This window comes from Ambystoma mexicanum, chromosome 2p, assembly GCF_040938575.1.
Source record: "Ambystoma mexicanum isolate Mex_15411 chromosome 2p, UKY_AmexF1_1, whole genome shotgun sequence".
NCBI lineage: Eukaryota > Metazoa > Chordata > Amphibia > Caudata > Ambystomatidae > Ambystoma > Ambystoma mexicanum.
The window spans coordinates 77,673,764-77,700,539 of NC_090923.1; the positions used below are offsets into that span (position 1 = coordinate 77,673,764).

General features: G+C 46.9%; 1 protein-coding gene across 3 annotated transcripts in view; it reads left to right on the top strand.

Moving 5' to 3' along the window:
- USP19 (ubiquitin specific peptidase 19) overlaps positions 1-26,776 on the top strand; it is a 1,845,650-nt gene that overhangs the window by 1,392,246 nt on the left and 426,628 nt on the right. The gene's annotated exons all lie outside the window — the stretch shown is intronic.

Consider the following 26,776-nt stretch of genomic DNA (forward strand, 5'->3'; position numbering starts at 1 on the left):
CAAAAGAAACAGAGTCCAAATCACAGAAAAATATATGAGAGTGGGAGAAAAAGGTCTCACTCTCTCCAGGTTAGAAATTAAAAGTCCTAAAGTCCAGCAAAAGAGCTGGGGGTCTCTATGGTAGAAGGGAATTAGCACATTCCAGAGAATCCTCCCTAACAATAAGCAAAGGGGGGATCTGAGGTTGACTAGGTTCAAATGTCTTTGGTGTGTTGATCGATAAGGCATGCTTTCTGATTAAAGTCTGCATATGTCCTTCTTTTGGTTGATTGTAGTCCTTTATAGTTTGTCAGTGTGAGGTAGCTTGGGGGGCCTTCAGGTTGACAGTCTTGTAGATGATGCAGCAGGATGGTACAGGCTTGCTGTTAGAGCCATTGCAGTTCGATGAGGGTCAGGGGTGTTTGTGGTCAAATTTGCAGAGTACTTTGATTTGTGCTGCAGTATGCTCATGGGTGTTGCTATAGTTGCAACAGACCTTCCAAAATGGCTTTGCCACCTTCAAGGAGAGAGAGGACCAAGGCTTGGACAGCAGGTCTGAAGTCGTTTTCTTGGCTGAAGGGCTTGATTTTCTGCAGGAGACAAAGTTGGTACCAAGTTGTTTGTGAAGGTGATGCCTTCTAGAGGATCCAGCCTTCCAGAGCCCTAGGAAGTGTCCCTAGACCCACCCAGTGGACTGACCAGCTCTCCGGTGATCTATCAAGCCAGAAGGATCCCCATTCTGCAATTTTGCCTCGAACTTCGGTAGTCTACAGGTTGTGGCACAAGTAGCCTTCCTACCTAGCATCAAGGAATCCTGTCCTGGGAGGTCTTCTTCAACCACAACTGGAGAGATGCCTGCCATCGTCACTGTGCGGTGCCCGCCGGTGGAAGGGGCTTTCCTGTGTCCTATAAGGTGTCCAGAAGAGTCCTACATAGTTGAATCATGCTTGCCTTCTTCATCAGGGGTTGCATTCTGCAACAGCAGTCGACCAGAGAAATCCCCAGACCCTCAACCCATAGACATCCTGCAACGGAACAAATGGGAAAGCCGTGAGCCCGCGATTCCCTTTTCGCCCCTTCACATCCCTTTCCACCCAACCTAGACAACTTGGAAAATCTGAGAAGTGGGGTGAATACTCACCAGCTATTCAGCCGCCCTAGTCTCCCCTATAATAATCCTTAGAATAAACGTTGGTTTATTCCATTCCATCACTTTTTGATCTAAAAAGCTTTACAGAGGGATAGGAAAATAATTTGATTGACCTGTAACAGTCTTGAAGTATCTTCTGGAACATTTTCACCACCACACAAGCTCTTCCTAAATCCGTCCCCTCTCCTCTCCTAAGAAAAAGCGTATTGATTTTCAGGCCTAGATCATAGTCTGCAAAGCGGCAAAGGTGTTTTCCCTGCACAGATTGGAAGATGCCTGCCTATTTGTTGAATAAACAAGCGTACAGATTTGAATCTCATCTTTACACAGTTTCACCTCCACTTGCACGTGTCCTTTTCTCCAATTTAGGATGGGCACTTTCAGGGTTTGAAATTGAGATTCGATGAGCAGGAGCCAAAAACCAGCTCCGCAGGGCAACTAGGAGCTACCAGAAATGCTCATTTAACATTTTGACCATTTTGTAAAGGTATTCAATCTATTCCAGTTCTTTAGTAACATTCTCAAATACCCAGTTAATGTCACATTTGCATGTTTGGAAGGCACCAGTTGGCCTTAGTAGCCAAACGTAGCTCCTGGTAGCTGTTGGTTTCAAGGTAACTAGGCTCTACTTTGCTAGAAGCAGGAGCGAAATAGCTCCCAGCTCCTCTCAATGTCAAAACCTGCACTTTAGGGATAGCAACATTTACAGCTAAATGGAATGGTTCTAATTAGGTTACAAGTCCTGCATGTTGCTTTGCATTGTTTTTTACTCTGCGAGAGCCACAGAGTTGTGTGGGCCAAATATCTAATCCCCTTGTTGAAGTTTTTTAATATTCGTCACACAGCTGATGCCCTGCTCTTTTTTTTAATGCAAACAACTGACTTAAATGCTTTTTATTTTAGAAGTAAATTCATCCATCGTGCATGGTTAATTCGTAAACAATCAAGTTAGCTATCTACTCCTACGTCACGTCCCCCTTTCTTCTATACTGTATGGGCGTCCCTCGCTAGGGATGGGAGACAGAACCTTTTTCACCTGAAAAATCATCTGATCCTTTAAATTTAGATGTGCGCGGGGGCACGGCCCTGGGAGAATGCCCTCCCCTGACTCTGCCCACCTGCGCCACTCCTCAGTCCTCTTTTCCACATCGACTGGAACGGACCACTTTTACCAGCGCTCCTGGGTTAGGCCTCTGGCCTAGTAATTCCACGCGCTCTTCTCCAGAGAAGTTCTTTTGTCTTCTTTTTCTCTCTTTCAATTGTCAGGTACCGCTTTGTCCTCTTTCGGCAGGCTCCTCCCCGGCGCATGTCGACGATGGCAGGCTTCAGCTGGTGTCCAGCCTGCGATGATCCCTTCCCAAGGTCCAACCCCCACCCCCCCTGCCTCTGCTGCCTTGGCCCTGACTAGGGCTTGGACGGCTGTACTGAGTGCAACGCTCTGACACTGCGCGCCCTCAAGAACAGACTAGCCAGATGGCGGGAGCTCTTTGGAAGGTGGCCTACAGAGGACCTAAAAGCGTTTGTGAAGCAGACTACCAGGTCCAAGATAGGTGCACTGTTCTTTGTTCTCTGCACTCCACAAAGGCGACTCCTTTCCCAGGAAGCGCAATAGCAGGAGGGACCTACGACACCGGCTCCCATGCCTGTCCCAGTCACAGCAGCCCAGTCTACTCTGCCGCAGCAGCATGCAGCGCTGATAATCAGTACACCACAGCTTCCTGGCCCCTCCAGCTGCACAGGACTAGCAAGACACAGTGGTGGACACGGATGAGGAGGAGGACCCCGACACTCCATCAGCCAAAGCCTTTCACAAATGGCTGGTGGGCCTGGCTGAGTATTTGGGGATCCCACAGCCACAGATGGAATATCCAGAGGCGGGGGTATTGGGAGAAGTTCTCACTCTACGCCCCACGACTTACTGTAGAAGGACGTGGTGGCACTTACCAAAAAAGGATGGCTCGAGCCACATTCTACCCAGCCTCATCGTCCTCGGCTACATCAGCCGCAGCACTCCTGCGTAAGGAGAAGATCCAGGAGGTATTTGGAAAGAAAATCTTTCTTAATGCCAGTCCAATGCGGATGCCATGCTGGCGGCGGTCAACCAGAGGCTCTGGCGGTAGATTGCTCACTTCCTACCTGAACTCACTGTGCAGAGCCAGACTTGCTTCAAGGCTGGGCTGGCTGAAGCCAGAATAGTGGCACAGGACATAATGGAGTCCACTGTGGATCACATTGATACCTCAGGTCGTTTCATATGTATTGCTACCGACATGAGAAGGACGGCTTGGCTAAGGGTGAATAAGTTTGTTTGTTTTATTGATTTTATAGAGCGCACTACACCCTAAGGTATCTAGGCACATTACAAGTAGCTTCGTTGGTTACAGTTACATGCATAATAGGTAGCAGGTGATACAACAACACAATAGCATATTCTGCAGAGCAGGGACAGTTACATTATGGCATGAAGGCTGGTATGGTAACGTATTGTACAGATTGGAAAATAAGCACATTACATAGACATGAAAGATGCAACAACAGAATAGTTAAAGATGCAGCGGAGTTAGATGTCATTCCTAGCTAACCAGTTTTTTGTATTTTTTCTAAAGCTTTGGATGGTCTGAGCAATATGCAGATGAAGGGGTAGGGTATTCCAGGATAGGGCAGACTGAACCGGGAAGCTATTGCCACTGGCCGCCTTCAGATTGAATCTAGGAGTTATGATGCAGTAGGAGTTGGCAGTCCTTGTGGGCCGTAGTGGTGATTTTTTGATGATTTCGTCTCTTTAGTACTGCGGAGCAGCATTGTTAAGGCATTTATGAGTATCATACTATTTTGAATTGAATCCTGTCTTTGATGGAGAGCCATTTGTGCTTTCTTCTGTTCAACCCTGATGTCCAGGAACGTATAGTGTACCTTCCTTTCGAGGGGGGCGATCAGTTCCATTCAACAACGGATGAGGAACTCGATAAGAAAAAGAATAGTTTGCAAACTGCTATCCTTTATCCTCACCAAGTCCAACCCGAAGACATATAGCCAAGCGCACCAGCGCTCAGACAGGGGCTGGTCCTTCAGAGGCTACAGGTGCTTCCAAGAGAGAGCGTCCAGACAACAGGACAGATCCCTGAGCCAGCGCAGGCGTAAGCAGCACAGGGCTGCTCACAGGTGCTTGTTCCAGTCCCCCTCCTTAGCCCCAGCCTCAGAGGGCAAGAAATCGTGAGACACACATCCGGATCCACAAGTCTCCATTGCGGGACAGGCGAACGCTCAGCACTGGCGGACAAGGTTCACGGACCCATGGATCCTCTCTGTAGTACCCACAGGCTTCTGGCTCCCTATCCATCCTTCTCCACTCCGCTCCCACAGATTGGTACAACAACTCTGTTGGCGGAAATAGGCTCGCTCGTAGAGTCAGGCAATGGAGGAAGTCCCAGCCTCCCAGTGCTGTCTGGACTTCTATTCACAAATTTTCACCATACACAAAAAGAACCAGAGGGGGGACTGGGAAACGCTATACCAGCACAAACACAGCCCATTCACTTGTTCTTGAGTGGATGGCCCCTGGGAGAGTCTCAACCAAGTCTTAGCTCACTGTTCTTTTCGTAGAGAAGAAATGTCCCTGCATATCAGTCTTTGTCCTGCCCAGGGGCAGTTCAGCACTGAAATGCTAGGCAATTCTCCTCTGAACAAGAGTACCACAGCAACCCCATACACGTGTTTCAGCCTAGTTGGGCATCACAGTGAGGTGAAGCTGTGCCTCTCTAAGAGCAGTGAGCAAGGGGTCCACATCTGGATTCCCCTGGTAACTTAGGGTGAGACCCAAAGTTACTTGGTATGCAAAATGGAGGGGGGTCTGGGAAACACTCTACAGCACAAACACAGCCCATTGACTTGTTCTTGGGTGGATGGCCCCTGCGAGAGTCTCAACCAAGTCTTTAGCTCACTGTTATTTTCACAGAGAAGAAATGTCCCTGCATATCAGTCTTTGTCCTGCCCAGGGGCAGTCCAGCACCGAAATGCTAGGTAATTCTCCTCTGAACAAGAGTACCACAGCAACCCCATACACGTGTTTCAGCCTAGTTGGGCATCAGTGACGGTATCCAGTAACATTTTCGAAAATACATTTTCGAAATGCCTTTTTGTCTAAAAAAAAAAAAAAATGCCCAAAAAAAAATTCCAAATGTATTTTTTATTTTTTTTAATTTTTGTTTCGTTAGTAAAAAAGTGTCAATAAAAAAATATGGGTGGTTTGGCGGGTAACGACCCCCATTTAAAAAATAAAATAAAAAAAAAATTCTGTTTTTTTTTTTTGTTTTTTTTTTAAAATTTCCGGCATTTATGTCGACAAAATGGCATTTCCAAAATGTGACGTTCGAAAATGTCACTATAAACCATCAGTGACAGTGTGGGACAGTGAGCTAAAGACTTACCTAGACTTAGACTTAGTTGAGACTCTCCCAGGGGCCATCCACCCAAGAACAGGTCATGGGCTGTGTTCATGCTGGCAGAGAGACTCCCAGACCTCCCTTTTGTTTTGCATATTTAGTCACTTTGGGTCTCACCCTAAGTTACCAGGGAAATCCAGACGTGGACCCCTTGCTCACTGTTCTCAGAGAGGCACAGCTCCACCTCACTGATGATGCCCAACAAGGCTGAAACACGTGTATGGGGTTTGCTTTTGGTACTCTTGTTCAGAGGAGAATTGCCTGGCATTTCGGTGCTGGACTGCCCATGGGCAGGTCAAACACTGATATGCAGGGATATTTCTTCTCTGTGAAAGGGACAGTGAGCTAAAGACTTGGTTGAGACTCTCCCAGGGTCCATCCACCCAAGAACAGGTCATTGGGCTGTGTTCGTGCTGGTAGAGAGACTCCCGGACGTCCCTTTTGTTTTGCACAAAAAAGAACCAGGCTGGCCTGAAAGTTGTTGGACCTTTCCACCTTGAATCTTTCCCTTCCTCTCCAAAAGTTCAAGATGGTTACCCCAGCGCTAATAGCGGATACACTGTGCGCGAGACTGGATGTGCTCCCTGGATCTGATGGATGCCTACCTGCACGTCCCGATCTGGCAACCCAATCGGTCCTTTGAGGTTCAGGATCATGGGTTTTCATTTCCAATACAAGGTTCTACCCTTTGACCTCAATTCGGCCCCCAGGGTCTTTACAAGATAAACACTGTTGCAGCCCTACTCAGGTCGCAGAGGCATCACATTTACCCGTATCTAGACGACTGGCTAGTCAAGGCGAGGTACCCGGAGGAAGTCCAGCACACGGCCTCAGCCCTCATGGATACACTACATGAGCTGGGATGTTCCATCAATCTCAAGAAGTCGCAGTTGGTGCCGATGCAGCGTCTAACCTTTCCGGGCCTTATCTGGGATACAAGCTCCAAAAGGATCTTCCCCTCAGCGGACAAGATCGCAACCATCAAGAGGGCCACGGGGCATTTTCTCAGCAGGGACCTCGGCATGGTGGTACCAACACCTCCTGGGCAGCAGGGCGGCATGTCTCCTTGCAGTGCCGCATACGAGGCACAAAATGGGGCAACTGCAGTTGCACTTCGCAGCCTCCTGGAGTCAGGAGAGGGGTTCCCAGGTGGAGCAGGTCAGCATCTCACATCTCCACCAGGAACTAGTCTGGTGGAGTATGGACAACAACCTGCAGATAGGCAGGTTCTTCCGTCAACCAACAACTCAGGTCACCATCACCACGGACTCATCCATAGAGTGCTGGGGAGCTACCTTGGGCAGCCACAGCATTCTTGGGGTATGGTCCCATCAGGAGCAGTCGGCTCACATCAACTGGCTCGAGTTGTAGGCCATCTGGCTTGCTCGCAAAGCCTTTCTCTCAATGATCAGTGACAAGGCGATCCTCATTCAAACAGACAGCTCCACCAGCATGTATTACATCAACAAGCAGGGTGGCACCAGGTCTCCTCCCCTCTGCTCTTCAGCAGTCAACATTTGGAAGTGGGCTCTGGTAAGCAACATGCAGCTGGCATCAATCCACCTCCATGGGGAGTCCAGTCTAGAGGTGGTCAGGCTCTGGCCTGGTTACGGACAACTACAAATGGCAGTTGGCTGAACAGGTCCTTTAAGGGATCTTCAATAAGTGGGGGGTCATCCTAAAATGGATCTCTTCACCCCCTGGGCCAACAGCAGGTGCCCCCAGTTCGTGTCCTGGCAGGGGCAGGGGCAGGGCAAGGGCTATATGGGCGACGTGATGCAGATCCAGTGGAACAACATGAACATGTATGCCTTCCCTCCCACTCCCCTGGTGCACATGGTAATCTGCAAGATCAGGGCGGCTCGGGACCTCCATATCATCCGGATAGCTCCCTGGTGGCCAGCAAGGGCATGGTTCTCGGAACTACTCGGCCTCTAGTATCAGGCCCCTATGCACCTTCCGCTGGGCCCAGCACACCTACTCTCTCAGCAGGGAGGCACGGTCATTCACCCCGACCCCCAGAGGATAGCCCTTGCAGCGTGGTTTCTGAACAGGTCACACTGAACCATCTGCATCTGTCACGGTCTAACCTGGACAATATATAAGGGTCTAGGAGTGCCGCTACCAGGAGCCATTACAATAGCAAGAGGACCAGGTTTTGTCGCTGGGCGGAATCAAAGGAGGAGGATCCATTGACTTGCAAGTTGGAAGATGTGCTATCTTTCTCTGCTTACCTTGCAGACTCGGGGGTGCAGGTAGACACATGCCGCACGTATCTGGCTGCCATTGGGGCCTACAGGAACTCGGAAGAGTAGGTATTTTCATCTTTGAATCCAGTGGTTAAAAGGCACTTGGCAGGCCTGACCTGGCTGGATCTGCCTATCAAGAAACCATGCCCGGTGTGGGACCTCAGTGTGGACCTGGGCGCCCTGGTGCAAAAACCATTCGAGCATGTGGCGTCTGTGGACATCCATCTAGTCACCGTTAATACAGCCCTTCTGGTGAACCTTACCTCGGCACATCGGATCGGTGAAATCCAGGTGCTGGTGGCCTCAGAGCATTATACTATGTTTCATAAAGACAAGGTGGTGCTTAGAACTCAACCCGCATTCTTACCTAGGGTTGTCTCCTCTTTTCAACTAAATGAGGAGATAGTGTTACCAACTTTCTTCACGGACCCGAAGGATGATGCACAGAGGGTATTGCAGTGTCTGGATGTCAGACATGCACTATGATACTACCTGGACAAGACCACCAGCTTCTGCAAATCAGACTCCCTCTTCGTTACCTTCGGGGGGGGGTCAAAGCCTGGCTATCAGGCCTCCAAGGCTTCCATAGCAAGGTGGATGGTTACAGCCATCAAGGGGGCGTGGAAGGGACAGCACAATCCTCTACCAGCAAATATGCATGCCGTCAGAGCTAAAGCCGCAGTGGTTGCTTTCAAAAGGCAGGTGCCGTGGTAGGTCATCAGCAAGGCGGCCACATGGGCTACTCCCACGGCCTTCTGCAAGCACTACTGCTTGGATGCCGGCTCTAGGTTGGACACAGCATTTGGTCAAGCAGTGTTAAGGAACTTGTTTTCTTAAGAAGGGCACCTCTCAGTTGTATCCTAATTGACCTTTTCACAATTGACCTCGGGAGAAATGACCTAATTTAGAAGGTCAATTAGGACATATATGCGGGAGAAACCCCACGCAACACCCCCAACCAATCCAAAAACCCTGCAGCCCCCCACCCAATCCCCTTATATTATTTATAATCCAAAACCAACCCAAAACATGTATAAAATAACTAAAATAATAAAAAGGTCAATTGTGCAGAAGGTCAATTAGGACCACTATAATTGGGTCAATTGTGCAAAAGGTCAATTTGGGTAATACCCACCTCTCCACCCTGGGGCTTCATTCAGTGGTACTCGCCCATACAGTATGGAGGAAAGGGGATGGGACCTAGGAGCAATTATAAGTTACTCACCGTAGGGACTAACGTACTCCTTGTCCATAGTCCCCTTTCCTCCATAAGTCCCTCCATCCTTACCCCTAATAAAACTGGTATCATTAGGCAATGTTAATATTGTCGACGCATCAAAGGGGACTGAGGAGTGGCACCAGTGGGCAGAGTCAGGGGAGCACATGCTCCCAGGGGCACGCCTCTAAATTTAAATGGGAAGATGATTTTTCTGGTGAAAAAGGTGGTCTTCCGTCCCTAGCGAGGGACGCCCATACAGTATGGAGGAAAGGGGACTGTGGACTAGCAGTGCATTAGTCACTATGGTGAGTAACTAATCATTTTGATTAGGCATTGGTTTTATTATCTTTTAATTAAGCACAATAGTGAATTGTTCCTTTTATCTGCTTTTCTATCATAATTTGTGTGCTTTGTATTAATTGTACTGTATTATGTATTTTTTGTATTGTCATGCTAAAGGCTAATGTAGAGTAAAGCAAATGGAATAGATCTTAGGGATTGGATTTATAGAGTTGGAGTATTCTTGTGAACTGGTTTCATTCTACTGCATCATTGCGTACCGTCTTTTGTGTTGACTAAGTTACTGTATGCATTCCTACAAACTTAAAGGTGACTCCATATATGTTTTATAATCGAGTATTGCGTGCTAGAGCTACATGCTTATTTCATTTTAGTGTGTGTTTTTGCAGCCAATACTATTTTTGTACTTGCCTGTTTAAATTGTTTTGTGTGCTTCACTGTTTGGCTCGTCGTGGCCCCCTGACCGCCCTCACTTCCTCCCGAGAATAGCCTTGACTGCTCTCCATAGCTATCTTTATTGGGTTTTGGCTAACCTCTGACCATCCCTGTTCTCCAGAACTTGGGTGGCCTTCTATAATCCGTCCACCAGGCCAGATTGTAGAAATTCATTTTAACACCAACCAGTTTGGTTTTTTACCTGAACCCTTTGTACCTACTCCTCACCCCCCTTGTGATTAGTGGACCAGCTTTGGCCAGCCCATATGATAAGTGGTACTTAAAGGAAAACCTAGTCCCTGCCCGTGCTTTCCTTGGAGGTTTTGGAAGAGGCAGGTGTATTAACTGCTTAATAATTTCTTGCTGTTGCTGCATCCTTTTTACTTTCCGTTTACAATCAGGGTCTCCCTCCTTGATGATGGTCGCTGTTGTCTGGAATGGTGGTGGGGACACCACTTTCGCACCTCCTCCGCTCTTTATGCCATTCTGGTTCTCCTCCCATCCATTATTTTTGCTGGAATCGTTTTCTGCAGGACTGCTGCCTTCTTTTGCCCACCGAGCCATCGGAATCTTCTTTGCTCTGTTCCCTCGTCTTCCTTGATGGTGTTTTCACTGCTGGCTTGAGGCACTACAGTTTGGGATGGCCATGTCTTTTACGTTTTAGTCATTGGGGTCTTCGTTGGCCCAGGGTACAAGTTCCTGTGAGTCAGATCTCTTTAAATCGTACCTCCAAAAGTAGCTTGGTTCTTACTTTTTTTGGCCTCTTTGGAGCAGTGTTTCTCGATCCCAGCTTTGTGAGTACTTTACCTTTGGGTCCTGGGGTGGGTGATAATTCTCGAATACTAGATATTAAATGCATTATATTGTTTTTAGACCATTGTAATTGCATTTTGTTGTTAGATTTTAAGATTGGGGCACGTGTATTCATCTTAGTGTTTTTATTATTAAACACTTTTAATGCGCATATTTTGCTACACTAATCTTCCCGATCGTGCTATTTCAACTTAATTGACCCAGAGCAGCAGGCTCAATTTGAATTTTACTTTGTATTCAAACTGCACGTTTCAGAACTACAACTTCCTTTTGATTTTGTAGTTCCTGGGCTTATTTCAGAGTTTTCCGGCGCGTTAGCTAGACGGCGGTGTATGCCGGTCTGTATTGGTCGTGCTGTCGGGCTGCAACCAGGTAGGTACTCTGCCTACTGTAATCACTCCCACCTTTTCCTGCAGCATGCATCGATTGGAAGCTTTAATCTGCAAGACACAGCATGGACCAAAACCATAACAGTAACATTGGTTATTCAGACGATGCTAAGCAATAGTGCGCCAATATGGTCACACGTTATATGGCAGCTTGTTTAATTAAGGCCCCACATACCTCTACAGAGAGTATATCATCCACTAATGCATCCAAGGGAGATTTTTTTATTTTTATTTATAAAGCACACTAGCAGCCCAGAGGCATCGAGGCATTGTTACATGGATGTGTCTTTGTTACATGGAGTATAACAGTTTTGCTACATGAGTAGATTACAGCATTACTTCCGGTTACAGTGAGCGTATCTCAGTTTCGCTGTAGGAGTAAATTACAGTATTGCAGTGACAGTGGGCAGATATGGTTGCCGTTTGCCCACAAGGGGTCTATGAGGCGGGCAAAGGCCAATCAAAAAAACAGCAACATTTTGATAGATTTGCGCAAAGCTAGGTGAGAGTCAATGCCTCTAAGGTCGGGTGGTAGGGAGTTCCAGTGAATCGCAGGACCAACAGGAAGCTGTAGCCCCTGGCACGAGCCATCAGTGTCTTGTGAACAGTGACTCGGAGTATGCATTTCTGATGGGTCTGGTTGTGGTAGGTTTGGCAATTCTCTGTGATAGGTAAAGGGGGCAGTGTTGTGGATATATTTGTGTGTGAGGGGGCCAGTGTTTTAAAGATGACTCTTTCTTTAATGGGGAGCCAGTGGGCTTTTTTCCTGGCTGGCGAGATGTAATCCCTTTTGGGGATGCAGATGACGGCCCTAAGACCGTTACTCTGGACAGTCTGGGGTTGTTGATATTTTTGCCGAGGTGCTTGCTAGGAGGGTGTTACAATATTCAAGTCTGGACGCGATTATGGCTCTTGCTATGATGAGACAATTCTTCTCAGAGTGGAAGGGTCTAGCTGCGTTTAACAACTTAGTGTGGTAGGCCGCCGCAGATGCGATAGCATCAACCTGTCCGGTCATTGAGAGGCTGGTATCAAGATAAACTCCTAAGGTTTTGACAGCTTGAGAGAAGATTTGTGTATTGTCAATTGTGAATGCGTTGTACTGGTTGTCCAGCTTCTCAAGGGTTTCAGACGATCAAATTCAAGGAAGCTGTTTTATCACCGTTTAGGCACAGCCAGTTTTCAGCCATCCATGTTTGGATAGTGGAGTAGATGGAGTTAAGGGTTTTAGTGCCGGACTCCTAGTCACCGATGAGAGGGATCAGGACCTGAGTGTTATCAGCATCGATCATGTACGTGATGCCTAGGGAGTCAAGGATGTTGAACAGTGGCCTGGTGAGTATGTTGTTCAGGGTGGGGAAGATGCAGGAGCCCTGTGGGACTCCGCAATTGATGGGACTCGGGTGAGTGCAGGCTTGGTCTGAGAAGAGTTTCATGACTCTTTCTTGAAGAAAGGAGGTGATCCCGGCCGTGGCTTTAGGAGAGAAGTTAGCAGGAGAGGAGAGCTGATGGCAAAGGGTTTTATGATCCACCAAATCAAAAGCCGCTGTCCGGTCTAGGCGCAAGAGGAAGGGCAGGTTTGGCCGAGTCAATGGTGTCATCCATTTGATTATTGAGGTCTAGCAGAGCAGTTTCGGTACCGTGGCCTGGGCAGAAAATTGACTGACTGAGACGGAGATGGTTGGCCTCAAGGAATTTGTGTACTTGCAGATAAGCTGCTTTGTCGAGGATTTCTAATAGAAATGGGACTGTGGTGATAAGTCTGTAGTTTCCAGCAATATTAGGGTCAAGCAAGGGTTTCTTTCGGAGAGGGCAGACCTAAACTTCCTTGAGGGAGGTTGGGACATGGTCAGTGGAGGGGAAAGTGTTAATAATGGCTGTTAGAAAGAGATCCAGGATGGGTGCACATTCTTTGATTAGTTGGGCAGGGAGATGTTATTGGTACAAGCATGGAAGATAGACGCACACAAATGCCACTAGTAGTATTAGGGCATGTAGATAGTCCATCCCCTAGTGCCCCCTTCAATACAAATAAGTCAAAAGGGGTAGGGTTGGAACCCATTTCGAAAGAGATGAGCAAATGTGAGGTATGGGAAGATAACCTCTATGCAATGAACACATTAGAGGAAGAGACCTATACCTCACTGGAGCTTAATACTGTTACCTTAAACACGGATTATCAGAAAACTGAAACGTTAAACACTTTGCTTCTGAACACAGGGTCATTAGTAAAACATGCATCTGAATTGGCAGATGTTCTCCCAAGAGAATTTGGACATTTGTGTTATTAGAGAGACATGGTTACATGAGGCGGCTGGGCCCTCCTTATCCTTGGCTGTGCCATATGCCTAGAAAATCTTGTGCAAGGACAGATTGAATGGAAAAGGGGAGCTGGGGGTGTGGGGGGTGACTTCTGCACAAATCTGAACTTGAAGTCTGGGAAGAGGAAATGATGTGCCCATCAGGCTGCAGACACATACCTATGGAAGTCAAAACAGATGCTAATACCACAATTAACTTTGTTATTTATAGACCACCATACTCCATGCCAGACTTTACAAATCAATTGTCAAATACCATATTGCTGATTCTTATGGCCTCTACCCAACTTGTTCTCTTAGGAGATGTTAACTGGCACTGTGATCTGACTTTAGATCCCAAAGTTTCCGACCTAAGAATGCTATTCAAGGACTTTGAACGTAACCAGCTTATCGTAAGTCCTACCCATATTAAAGGTAACTTATTTGACTGGGTTGCCATTCTTAACCTAGTAATAAATAGGATGGAGGTATCGCCGTGCCCATGGTCCGATCACTCAATTTATTTTTAATCTTTTGTGCTCTAACACAATAATCAGAAAAAACAACCCTAGAAATTGGATTGCTTCACGGACCTACGTAAAGTTACCTCTGAGCTAATGGAGAATTGGACCATCCCACTAGCTAAGTCAGTTATTGAGATGGAATCTGCAATTGATATAGCTAATATTTCCGAAGAAACTTTCAAAAATGCCTTAAATATGATTGTACCTATGTTTACTAGACTGCTGCCATGTAAAATGATTACCATGTGGTACACGGTTGAACTTCAAAAACTCAAAGGCAAAAAAACAAGTTAAAAAAAAATGGAAACAAACACATTCAGAGAAAGATGAGTCCGATTATAATGGTGCTGCAAACTTGTATAAACTAGCCCTATTGGATGCAAAAAGAGTAATGTACAATAACAGAATATTGAATATAGAACATTACTTCAAGGAATGAATTAAGAATTGGAGAATCCATGCCCTAAAGAAACACAATGGGTCGATAGATGACCACGCATGGTGTGCTACGATTCAAGAAGCTATGCTAAACAAATTGGTTGTTATTAAACAGAAGATAATGACCAAGGCTCAGATGTTGAACTTACAAGAGATGGACAGGAATGAGTCCTCACAAAAGGGAAACACCTTTTTAGTCTCCAATTCAAAAGTGTAACCTACAGTGATCTCTCTGATCTTATAACTAAACTTAAACCTACAAGCTGTAAGGGCGGCACATGTCAGCTATTATGATGAAAGCATGTCTTCCTTCCTTGTAAGCTCCCATCACTAAGTTTGTGAATTTATCTTTTAGAGAATCTTATGTGTCCTCTTAATTATCCACCAATCACAAACGCCCCTTTTCTTTTTAAAATGTTCGACATAGTTGCTTATGAATAAGTTTCAGGTCATCTTGTTAATAATGAAATTTTGAACAAATGGCAATCCGGCTTAAGACCACGGTTTGGAACAGAATATGCGTTATTAGACCTTAAATCCAGAATTCTGCAGCACACGGATAAAGTTCAGTTAGTAGTTCCCATGTTATTAGACCTAGCTTCTGCTTTCGATTTAGTCGAACATCCTATATTAATCGAAAGATTGTATACAGTTGCTGCATTTTCTAAGGAAGCAGCAGATTGGGGTAAGTAATTTTTTGAATACCGGTTCATGAGAATAAGTATTAATTCTCCAGCATGGGGTCTGGCATGGATTCACATGCTCATGAATATTCCCTGTCAGGCCGGGAATTGTTGGTAAAAGAAAAAGGTTTCACTTTCACTTAAAAACTGTATTTCTCCTCTAAACCAATCACTGCCTCTGGGTCATACTGTCCCCATCCAATGACAATCCTGTCCCTAAGCCCCTTTCCCTGGAAGCCATCTTCATAGTTTTTCCACACGCTTCAGTGTTGGGAGTCCTCGAGTTTGCTCTATGAGCTATTTGTACATGTTTTTGATGGAAAAGTAACATTTTTGCTTCAAAGAAGCCTGTGTGCTATTTTCTCTATCTGCTGACAGTGGGGATCCATTGTCATTGAAGTTATGCGCCCCTCAATGGCGAAGATCCATCGAAGATTCTACAAGGCCATCTTGGGCCTACTTTGCGCCCTCCGACCATGCCGGAGGAGGAGGGGGGGAAGGTCCCTCTTCAGGCCCTGCCACAAATGCAGGCTATGGAATGTGTTTGTGGAGGACAAGCACCTGTAATGCCTCTACTGCCTGCACCCAGACCACAAGGCAGTTGAGTGCGAGATATGCCTCAGTTTCTCCAAGAAAAAACGACAGACAGGCATAGTAGGCTGGCGGCATGGCTTAACATGAACAAGGCTGCTGACCCGTGCTCTGAGCAGCGGTCTTGCCTTGTCTATGACTGGCCGTTCTGAGGAGCAGTCTTCTAAGTCCTTGAGGGGACCTCATCTGTGGGGGCCCAATACAAGGCCTAGAGCTGCAAGTCCGGGTCCACCTGATTTGCTGCGTAAGTGGCTCCCAAAGTGGATAGGGAGCAATCAGCATCTCCTTCCACCTCCATTGCCAGCATACATTAAAGCTCCTCTTCAAAGAGGAAGTAATCTACCCCGGCTTAACTACGGAAGAAATTTGAGAAGCCACGGGCGGAGAAGAAGGCTGTGCAGCCCAAGCAGGCTCAACCGGCGCAGGCAAAGACCTTGTCTACTATTAGTTGACTACTTCCACAGCAGCTGCAGGTGTGGATCCTACAACGGTAGCACCCATTGCTCAGAATCCCTGCCCCCAAGGCGTGACACCAGCGCAGTGACTTTGGCAAAGTCTGCCGGCACGCCGGAAGTGGTAAAACCGGCCCACGCCCCGGTTCAAGCCCCGGCTGAGGAAGCCCTGAAACAGCCCACCCAGGCAGCTGCCCAAACAATGGCGGCCTCGTCTACGGACAAACAAAGATCAGGAGTCCTTGCATACGGTCCACGAAGACGTTGAAGAGGACGACGATGACGCAACAAGGGCACATGGCCTAGTTTTCCTGTTCTGCCTTCTCATCGAGGGATTTTTTTTTTGATATTCTGTCGACTTTACACACCTTGGTATCAGAGATCCAGATGAGAATGCCTCTGGCGCCGGTACCTGTAGTCCTCCAGGGTCCCGATCAGCTTCCAGCAAAGCAGAGGAAATGTCATCTGATGCCCCAATATCAACCTCCTCCACCACGTCGCACACCTTCTCCCCCAGCAGACCGAGACACTGGTACTGGAATGGATACGGCAGCGGATGATGACAAAAACATAGTTGCAGCAGACAATGAATCGCCACCTTAGATGCTCCACATACGGTATCCCCACTGGATGAGGTGTGGTTGTTCCACTCCATGATCGCCATGGCCTCCGAACTATTCCAGCTAGTGCCCGAGGAAACCAAGGAGGGAGGGTTCTTGTATGAAAGGCGTGAGGCCAAGAGGAAGACTATCATGGCAGTGCCTTTTCAGGACGATGTTTGGGAGGAGGGCCTGGCTCTCATGAAAGAACCCTTGCACAGCTCCAGCCAAGCGGGATAGGCTGGAGAAGAAATATAAGGTGCCGGGCTCCGCACCCAAGTTCCTGAGGTCACTACCATCGCCGGATTCGGTGGTGTTGGCAGCCACTAGGAAACGCTAACCTGTCCTTGTCGTCTTCGGTCCCTCCAGACAGTGAGGGGAAAAGGATGAACGGCATGTGAAAGAAGGCGATTTACGTTGCTGCGTCCACTAGCAAGGCGGCCAACACACTGGCAATCCTGGCCAGGTACAACAGGGAATTGTGGTACAAGCTGGACCGATCCTGGAGTTCCTTCCTAACGCAAAGAAAATTGAAGCCCTTGCTCTCTTCCAGGACAGAGAAGTGGTGTCGCATCACGCCATCACAGTGCCATTGAACGTCGCAGACACAGGGTTCCGGCAAATGGGGAACGGTGTCTGCCTTCATCAACAGGATGAAAGCCACTAATTTGTTTGTTTTATTTATTTATAATAATAAAACCAGTCCCAGGGGCAACAGGGCGCAGGATATAAAGGATACGTTCAGCTTAGTTATAAAATACATAGGAATCGATACAGTGTAAGTAACATAAGCGGCTAAATACAAAGGGATCACGGTACAGCACAGAGAAAGTGTCCAATGTGGACTAACGCATAGTAAGCAAATCAATATACAGTGGAATATACAATGAAGAGGAATGTATACAATTAAGTGGTTATTAGGATATTTACTTGTCATTTTCTTCCAGTCAGTCATGTTCTGTCTAAATTTGGTGAATGATTGGTATTCTCTAAGACCGAGAGGCAGGGAATTCCACAGTTGGGCTGGCTTGACTGGGAAGCTATGGCCACCAATAGTGTAAAGTTTGAAGCACAGTACTAGGAGACAATTGGAATTGGCTGATCTGGTCGGTCTGAGTGGTTTTTCTACTAATCCTGTCAGTGAGGTATGGCGGTGGTCTGTTATTAAGGCATTTGTAGGTAAGGGAGGCAATTTTAAATCAGATTTTGTCAAAGGTGGATAACCATTTGTAGTTTCTCCTGGTGGAAGAAATGTGTTCATTTCTATCATTTCTGTCAGGAGGTCCAAGTGAAGGTGCTGGATATGCCCTTCGACTGGGAAAAGCTGTTTGGGAAGGCTGTCGACGAGTCATGCAGGCCATCAAGATGGAGATGGCCTATTCCCTGGGCACTCTCCAGCAACACTCCCTCGTCTTCCTTTCGAGCAGGTCTTCAAAGCGTTCTCCACGTCGTACAGACAGCGTTCCAGATCCTCAAAGCAAGAAGCCTACATAGGCCGTTCCCAGACCTACGGTAGTGGAGGACAGCATCGCCGCAGTCTGGCAGGACGCCAAAGCGAGCCTGAACTGACAGGGTCTTCGGGCCTCCACTCGTGCACCCCGGTGGCTGACGAGGTTTGTCAGTAAGTGAAGAAAGATCACCACCGACAGATGGGTGCTGGACGCTCTCACACAAGGACGCACCATGGAGTTCCAAAGCAGGTGTCCCCGGATCCCTCTGGTTCCCCATCAGGAGCAGCACATCCTTCTGCTTCTGGAAGATTTACGAGCCATGCTGTGAAAAGGGGCGATGGAACTGGCTCTGGGGCTCTGGAGCCATTGCATATACTTTCTAGTCAGAAAGAAGACTGGGGGCTAGAGGTCTGAACAAATGCCTAAAGTCCCAAAGGTTCAGGATGGTCATGTTGCAACACATGCTCAGCCGGTTGGAAAAAGTAGACCTCTTGATGACATCGTCTGACCTTGTGGGCACCTATTTCCACATCTCCATTCACAAGAAACATTGGAAGTTCCTGCTTTTCATGGTGCAGGGACCGCACTACCAGTTCAAGGCCCTACCTTTCGGCTTGAAGTTAGCCCCAGTGTGTTCACAAAATGCCTGGCACCAGTGGCAGCCCATCTGCGTCTTCAGGGCATACACATATACCCGTACCTGGATGACTGGCTGATACGCGCCCAATCGTGGGAGCTGGCTCGCAGACACACAGAAGACCGCCCGGCTATTGACGGATCTAGGATTCTCTGTCAACTCTCCGAAGTCCTGCATAACCTCATTGCAGAACACGCTGTTCCTAGGCGCCAGACTCAATACAGTGTTTTGCCCGGCGTCGCCCTCTGAGCAGAGGCTAGCAGCCATTCAAGCAAAGGTGCAACGGCTGTCGTCAACAAAGACGGCTACGTTGCGGGCCATAAAGTTGTTACTGGGCATGATGTCATTCTGCATATACCTCGTCCGTCTCTGCAGGTTGCAAATCCAACCCCTACAGGATTTCCTGGACTCCCACTGGATACAGGTGGCTGGATTATTTACAGACAAGATCCCTCTCAGCAAAGAGTTCTGACAGGCGATAGAGTGGTGGGGTGTCTGCTCTAACATCACCCAAGGCACAGGATTTCAACTCCCCCATACCAGGAGGCGGTCACCACGGACACCTCCCTGGAAGAATGGGGAGCGCACACTGGACGTCTGCACGCCAGAAGCCTGTGGCTGCATATCAACATCCTGGAGTTACAGGCAGTGTTCTGGGCGTACTAGGAATTAGTCTGACCTATTTCAGTGAAACATTAGAAAGAAAACCTATACCTAGAACTCTTAGGTTAAACGACAAGGATCTTCTTACAATGCCCAAAACTAAATTATTATATGGGGCGTTCCTTTCAGCAGCTCCTCAAGCATGGAATGATATTCAACTGGATCTGCAGGAAATAAGCTCTCATGAGCAATTCAGAAGAAAACTAAAAACTCTTTGGTTTAAATGAATCCCCGAATTGTATACTTAATTTTCCTATCTTCTTTCTTTCCTACTCCGCATCTATGCCACCGGTTCCGTGTGATCGCATTAGAAATGTATTAACATAACATAATATTCACCCGCTGAGGTATGTCGGTGCATCGGTTAAGTCTCTATGAAGCAAGTCTTTCCCACATTTCCTATTGTTTAAATTACAGGGTCTTCCTGCTTTCCTGCATCATCTCCTAGGACTTCTGCTTCTTGAACCGACCTCTGGAGCTCTTCGTTGGCATCTCCCCAGGCTTCCAGGGGTTGTTTACCACTGAATCCACATTTGTGGTTTAGAACTGAAACTTGCTTTCATTTTCCTTATACATGCAATGGCATGCTGACTCTGTTCCGTTTCATTTCATGGAACTGTCTACTCACCTTGAAACTCCCCTAAAGTAACTTTAGGGATACCCACCTGCTGTTTTTTTTCTTCACTCTACTCATCTGATGTTCAAGGAGTTTATCTAGGCCAAGAACTGGATGTTTAGTACTTTCTTTAAAACCCTGCTGTGAATATAAATGTGTACTTTCACTGTATCTATTTTTAATAAGACAGTAATTGTTTCCCTGGTGCATGTTGTACTGGTTGTTGAGATACATTTCTAGATTGTGGCCTGCTGGACAGAGTTTAGGAGGCTACCCTAGTTATAGTGAACAGGGTACCTGAGTGGTTACCAGAAACCGGAAACCCAGTCAAGGTAAATGTGGAGAGCAGAGGCTACTTTCGTGAAATTGTGAGTGGGATGAGTGATCCACGCAGGGAAGCACACAATTCATTTTAGACAGATAAGGACAAACCTACTATATTCTAGTAGGCCCAAACACACCATAGGAAATGAAGCAAGCAGGCAATAATATAACACAACAATATATATATATATTTCTGAGGCTTGTGGAATCTGCTTAGATCGCATGCTGTGCATAGGCCGCCATCTAGTGGAAGCTGCAGAGTATTACAGTTGTTGTTTTCGAAATTCGAAAAGGGAGGTCAACAGGGCATGCCAGTAATGCTATCCATAGTGTGACGTCCACTGTACCCATGGTCCTTCACGCGTCGAGGTCCCTCAGATAGTTTTTTTCCACCATCATAGACGGACGCACAATAGCAGAGTTCCTCTTTCGGCATATCGCCATTGATTATAATAATTAGAGCTAGATCTCTCTTCCTATCATTTATTCACCGATCTCTCTTCCAGATACTTTCGACGAATCCGTTCGTCCCGGGAGGGCTGTACCAGGCCTCGGCCCACGCAGTAGGGAGAGAGGGGGAGGTTATTGAGAATGTTTTTTCCCCTTTTACTACATTGCATTCGCCTAGCTGCCATTACATGTTATCATTGATAAGACCCCTTTTATGTTCTGCCCAAGTTGCAGGAAAAAATTCCCATGGGTCGACAAGCACCTCGTGTGCAATCTCTGCCTCCCATGAGATCATGTCGAGCAGAAGTGTCGAGCCTGTAGGCTCTTCAAACCAAAGATGCTGAAGGACCCTAAGACGAAATGCTGGCCCAACACGCCATGCAGGCTGAAGCCACCATGGACGGGGAAGGGACCTTGAGCGATGGTCGTCATTTCGGATGGCGAAAGGGAGACGCTAGTTTCCCAAGCTCAAGCCCTCAGCTGCCCTATTACGCCAGCGGTATGGGTTTTCTCACAACCCCTACCTCCACTAAACACACAACCCAGGCCCGAGACTCGGCGCGATTGTCGACTACGGGCCCACGCATAACGTCTAGGGAGAGGTCCACAAGTTCACTGTCCTTGGAGTATTCACGATCGATACATGACAGGCTGCGACTATAGAAGGACAGCACAGACACATAAATCGGCACCCGAACATCGCACATCGGCTGATGAGGCGTTGGGCCACTTCAGGACCGCGGTTCGACATTTTGTCAAAAATGGGTAAGGCCTCGGTGCAGTGGGCACTAGCCCACTTAGTGGACAAACACGTCCTGAAAGGGCTTAGAAAGGAGAAAGAGCCTAAGAAGCGCTCTTCCAAGATGCTTCATAAACATAGGTCACTCTCCCCATTCAAAGCCCAGCCTCACAAGGTTTGCCAGCCTCAAGTCTTCCCACACTCACAAGGGTTCTCAACTTAATTACTTGCCAGACCAAGGTACTTCTCCTGAAAAGGACTCCTTAGTAGGCACTGTAGCCCCTCAGGCTTCCACACTAGGCCCTATGTCCATCCTGAGCTCAGCCCAATGGACATGTGAAGACATAGATAGGGTGACAAGGAGGATGACCTTTATTGGCAATTTTCTTAGAAAAACCCAAAAGCTTTCCAAAGCATCCAAAACACTCCTCCTACTACAGCTGCCTCTGGCTTTCAAGCCATTGCAAATGTCCCTACTAGTCAACCCCCATCTAAAAAGCCTCGTCCGGACTCGCTGGATATTTAACCACAGGTTGATCCTCCCTACGGAGATCTTTATGGCATAGACTATTATGATGCTGCTGTAGATACTTATACAGCTCTAGAGGGAACCAATCCCACTACATCTGTAATGACATCTCATAGCGCATAGACGCCCTGTTCTAGCGCTTGATCATTAGAATCTGCAGCATGAAATCCTAGCTGCACTAGCTTACTTTCAATCTGTAGAATTTGCATTATTGCTTGTGACCAAGTGTATGTTCTACCCGTTATGGACGCTTGTCCCACCTCACAAGGTACTCTAGGGTCAGAGGTGGTACAGGTAGATGCTCTCCTGACACGCCCACTCTGGGTGCGCCTCAGACCAGTAGCTGACTGCATGATAGCTGTCCAATTCTCTTCTTTTATGAAGTTATCTAGAGATTGTATCACCTCACTCAGGCGATACTGTGAAAGCATTCCTTGGCATTGCTTACCTATGGATAGGGCTGGTGTCAGGGAAGTGTTATGGGAATTCCAAGCCCTATATGGGCCCACACTGAGTCCTGCTTTTCTTTTATTGCATTTGTTTGCTTGAAAACGCCCATAACACAGGTCTCCCTGATGCACGAGTAATATGATTGGTGCCATTGCATACTTTTGCTTCTCTGTAAAATGCACTCAAGAACTCAACTTCTGCCTTCTTCCATTCTGGGTAGAAGCTCAAGTTCCTTTTACTACAAGTGATTTGTTACTGCGTATAATTTAAAAAATACATCAAATGTGGGAATCTACATGCCACTTCTAATGTGTAAGCACCTTTGATTTGCCATACCTATTGACCCCAAGTAGACCATGGAGGGACACTTTCCCGTCATGTTTGAAAAGTATTCTCTGCAACGTACATATGTTGTGCATTATGTGGCTATGGAGGGATTTTATACTGATTCCCAAACATGTCATCCCCTGCTTGTTATGGTCTCAGTGAAATATGGGAACTGTGCTTTGAATTCAGGACTGTCGGTTTGAAAAGGCACTGCACAGTGTTCCCTGAAAGTGTATTTGGGCCACAGGATGGGCTCACGTTTGACAAGTAAAAAGGCATTGTAAAATGGCACATAAAACACGTGGCCCCATTTCATGGGGAACTTCAACATCATCAAACACATCAAATAATGCTTTTTGCGCAAATGTCTGTAGCCTAGTTCTTAACAGTTCTCTGTATGTTCTGGACACATAATTACTGGGTGCAAACAGTCTGGACTCATCAATCAAAGAAAAGGTGTGAACTTGCAGGTGTGTGGCTTGGCCATTAAATGTCTTAAACAATGGCATCCACACATGACCCATATCTAGAGGAAACATTTGTATTGAGGCTGGAGTTCCTGACTCTTGGAGCTCTCTTTTCTCTAACATGTGTGAATAACTTGGAGGCTTTAGAACAACTTCTTTGCTTGCAGGTGGAGTGGAAACCTTGCTCAGAAAATGTCAGGAAGTCAGTGAGATGAAAAACGCAGTGAGGCTGAGCCACAGTAGGAGGAAATATACTGCTAGCAATTTATAACACTGTTTCCGAATGTCTGTCCAAAATAACTGTCGTTACTTTTAGCAACTAGAAAGGCTTTCTCTTTCCAAATTGGCAGACTTGCAGTACTTCCCTGAATTGTGGAATTGTAGTCAAGGGTGCAATATTCTTCCTCAACTTGAACACCTATGATTTGGCGGATCTCCATCTCTTCATCCTTTGCGAACTCCTCAACTGGAACAGGAGGAATGCATGGAAACATTGCGGTAACCATCTGGAGCGGGTTTCTGGTGATCCACAGAAACTTGCCTGGTACCTCTCTTGGGTGGTAATGCAGGTAGGACAGCAGTTCTGGAACCCTTCACTCTGATTACTTGCACTGCTGGTCTGTAAGAAGGGCCAAACAGAGTTTTAGTATGGTTCTTCTCCAGGACCCAATCTCCTGCTTTGAGAGTGTTCTCAGGACTGGCCTCAGCAGTGTTGTCGCCAGCAGCTGCTCTTGCATGGAGAGGGGGTAGAGGAGAGTGTGCAGATCAGGCATGAACATCTTTCTGGCAAACAAGAGTTCAAATGGAGTCTTACCGTTGCATAGAGACTGGCGTGGTAAATTATTTAAACTCATCACTAAAAGCACGTGGTCTACCCAGTTACCTCCAAGTGACAGAATGCATTTAGTCAGGCACACTTTTATGGACTGGTTCGCCCTTTCCACAATTCCGTTTGTTTCCATCCGAAAAGGGTGGGAAAATTGCAGCTCTGTTCCCCATGCCTTTAATGCCTTTTGGAATGGCCCGTGCCGAAAAAGCTGGGCCATTATCAACATGAAACATTTGAGTTGCTGTCATGGCTACCATTCCCCTGAGCGCCTGTATGACTGATTTGCAATCTGCTCTCTTTCGAGAAATCATCCAGGTGAACCTGGTGCAAGAATCTTTTTGGCCTAGGTACAATACCTAAACAAGCCTCTTTTATTTCCTCATCCATTGCAGTTGCTCAGCGAGTTATGGCTGCAATCGTTTTTCAATCCACTTATTCTTTGCAATTCTGCCTTATAATGCTACTTTACATCTGGAGCAGGTTTAGTTGCTGACCATTGAATCCATCTAGTATGTAATGCCTTTGCATTGGGCATGCTAGCTTTTGTGGCAACCTCAAGTTGAGCGAAAGGTGTGTTTATATGTATAGTTCTATGTTCTGCTAACGGCCTCTCCTTCTGAATGATCATCTGAACTGAAGCCAGAATGTTCTCCTCAGGTGTTCATTTTAACTCGGGTGTGGAATAGACATGTGACATATATGCAATTGGTTTAGTCTCCCTTAGATTGCATACTGTGTATGTGAAAGCATGATCTCACACCAACAGGTTTATCTCGAAGTCTTTATATTTCTGTCCTGCAAAGGACCAGTTTGAGTCATTAATGAATACACATGGTGCAGAATGTGAGTGTGTTCTGGCAACTAGTGAGCTGCTTTGAAACTCAGTTTTATCAAAGCATATAATGGTTTCATAGCTCAGCAAAATTAGACACATAAGAGCTGCCAAAATTCAAACCACAAGACTTCTCAGCCCACCTCTTCCCCCTTAGCTGCCTCTCCCTCTCTCCGTGTATACCCCAGTTATCGGCTTTATTCCCTGAGTCCCCTCCAGTTTCCTCCAGGCCCCCCTCCTTCCCTGCATTCCCCTCGTTCTCTTGCTTCCTTCTTTTCCCCACTTCATGGTGGTTTTAAATCATTGGGCTTAGCCAAATCATTCAGCAGATGGCCCCAGTCTCATGATGATACGCAGCCCAGACAGCGTGTTAGCGCTATGAGACAGCCTGCTTGAGTGTTTGCGCCCATCATCTTGATTAAACGAATACAGCCAGGAAATGTGTGAAGTTCTTTAGAGTCAAAGGGACACCATTCTAACACATTACTCGGAATTATGCACTTGACACTGGGAGCATTAGGTTAATGTTTTTAATATCAAACCTATTTTCTACAAGCTCTAATTTGCATTGCACATGCCAAAACAGAAGCAAATATAAAATAACAGATTATCACACCTATGAACAAAACTGCTATATGAGCAAAGAGCATGGTTGCATTAATGGAAAACAGAACAAGTGTTTATCTTAGTTCAACAGCTTGAGTGACATGGGAGTTATGCTATGTTGTATCTATGCTATGTTGAGTAATATATTGTTATTACATGCCTTATAGTCTCAGATGCACCCAGCAAGGCCCCTCATTTAACTCCTGCGTTAGAGCAGAAAGTGCTGCAACTGAACCAACACCTTCCAAGGTGCCACCAGCTCCTGTTCAGCTGGGCCTGGTTACCTCGTTATCCGTGACAATCCTACAGTGTAGGCAGTTGTCACTAAAGACGAATCACTCACTGTGTGGAGAGCTCATTACCGTGACCACACAGCGCATGGCATGTGGACGTACATCACAGACCCACATAAATCTTCTGTAACTGCTAGCAGTGCTCAAAGCCCTACAAGCTTTCCAAGTGCACCTGTCGGGCCAGACAGTTCAAGTCCTCACAGACAGCACCACTGCCATTTTTTACATAAAGAAGCAGAGGGTGGGAAACACTCAGGCACTTTTTCGGGCCCAATTTCACCAAATGGACCTTGGCAAACTACCAACACCCCTCCACACACCTCAGAGTAAATGGGACTAAATCCGAGAAAATAACTATCACAAGAGGCACCAGGCAGGGCTGTCCCCTATCCCCACTAATATTCGCGCTCTCTATGGAACCCTTCACAGACAGAATACGAGCGAACCCTGCGATCCACGGCCTGGCGTTTGGAGGGGAGTCCTATAAAGCTGCTCTATACACAGATGACATCCTCCTTACAGCTACCCAACCAGAAGAATCCCTGCAAGCAATCTGGCTAGAATTAGAAAAGTTTAAAGAGCCAGCAGGATTCCAAGTAAATTTCGTAAAATCCGCAGCCATGGGCATCAATATGCAGAAGACCCGAAAAGCTTCCCTGAGCACCAAATACCCAATCCCAGGGGCTAAACAGTACATCACCTACCTGGGGGTCCAAATACCAAATAAGACGGAAAGAGTCTACAAATCAAACTTCCGCCCTTTATTCGCGGACCTCCGAAAGGACCTAGCCAGATGGCAAAAACAGGAAATCTCATGGTTCGGAAGGATCACCTCCGTAAAAATGAACCTGGTCCCCCGTTTGCTGTACCACTGCCTTGCCCTACCAGTGACAGTCCAAAAGAAAGCCATCCAAAAGCTGCAAGCAGACGTCTTGAAGTTTATCTGGGAAGGTAAGAAGCCACGGATCACAAAGCGAATCATGCTCCGGGGCACCGCGAC